The following is a 1,549-nucleotide window of genomic DNA, read 5'->3' as shown; positions in this document are numbered from 1 at the left end:
CAGAGTAGAACCTGTGTTTTGGCAACTGAATGGCCGGTGTTCCAGTCCTGGCTTTTCACTCGTGTGCGTCTGTAGATGTGGATTTATTACCCTCTGTTCTTCCATCTCATGAATGGTACAGGAGAGAGAGCTCTAAAGTAAAACTGCTAAATTGTGGCATCCTTAGTAAAGCTGGCCTCTCTCTTGTGGCAGTCCCATTGCTTATTGGCGCTATTCTCCATCTCCAGGTCTAGCCCCAGGTGTAGAGGGCAGAGGACTAATTAACATGTTCCTAATTTCAAAACAAGTGATGCTCTCAGATTGAGCTGATTTTTGAGTGAAAACAATAAACTGCTTCCTGGTTCCAGCTCCACCCCACTGAGGTGTGATTAGGTCCTCATGCATCAGTGGTTGAGTGAGATTCCAGCAGATGAGAGGAAAATCGTTCCAAAAAAGCAAAGGAATTGGTCTGAATTGTGAAAAGCACTGGTCTCAGGAGAGGTAGAGCTATTAGTATTATTACTTGTATTGCAATAGTGCCTGGAGGTCCACTCTGATGGAGGAGTCTGCTAAGCCACTATGATGAAGCACCAAGGGATGATAAATATGTGATACATACCTACACTGGCATCAGATGTGCTTTGTAATTCAGGAGGGATGGGGGGAAGAAGGCAGCAACAGAGAAATCCAATTCCAGTCTTTCCCAGCAGCTATTCCTGTGAACTAGTGATGCAGAGAACGTTAGAGTAAAGCAGAGAAAATGGAGTAAAATACTGAGTTTATTGGCACAGTGTTGATAATCAATGTTCCAACATAAAGAATCAGCTAAATCATTTCTTTTGGGACCTCCCTTACTGAATAGCTGTGACCCAGGTGCACAGCTCCCTATGACAGTGCAGTCAGAGACGGATTCCCACTGCTCATTCTGACAGAAAATTCATCTGCATCCAGGTCAATGTTTATTGGCTCCGTTCTCTGGAGTGCTCCAATCAGCATATAAGAGCAATCTGTTTTTAGTATTCCCAAACAAGGTTTGGCTATGAATTGTATTTGTATGTGTATGAAGTATAGGAAGTCACAGATTGGGGTTAGCATAGTAAAATCTGCCACAGAACATTTAGCTTCAACATATCTGTGTTTAGCTGTGCAGCTATTACATTTGAGAGAACAGGAGGCCCCTCTCTTACACACACAGTCACAGCATAGACCTCTGTTATCTTTGCCCCTCAGAACTTCTTGTTACCCCCAGAGTGTATGTATATGAGTTTAGGGGGCACACTTTAATGTGTATAAAAGTATTTAAAACTTTGTTCATTTGGATAGCTGAATACGATTTTGTGAATGCCTCACCGCACCATATTTTGATATCTAACAGTGCAATGCAGGACCATTGATTTAAGACAACAGACAACGCTGGTTAGTAATATGTAAGTTCTAGTTATAATGACAAAACTCCTTTGGTTAATAAATTAAAAGTTTCTTAAAAATCAGACAATTCTGGTGCATTGTTGTTTTTATTTGAAAACATTTTTAACAAGTAAGCACAAATTTACAATTACATGTTGACTTA

This window comes from Terrapene carolina, unplaced genomic scaffold (assembly GCF_002925995.2).
Source record: "Terrapene carolina triunguis isolate 2854851 unplaced genomic scaffold, T_m_triunguis-2.0 Scaffold96, whole genome shotgun sequence".
In the NCBI taxonomy this organism is placed as follows: domain Eukaryota; kingdom Metazoa; phylum Chordata; order Testudines; family Emydidae; genus Terrapene; species Terrapene triunguis.
This window is presented reverse-complemented; position numbering follows the sequence as displayed.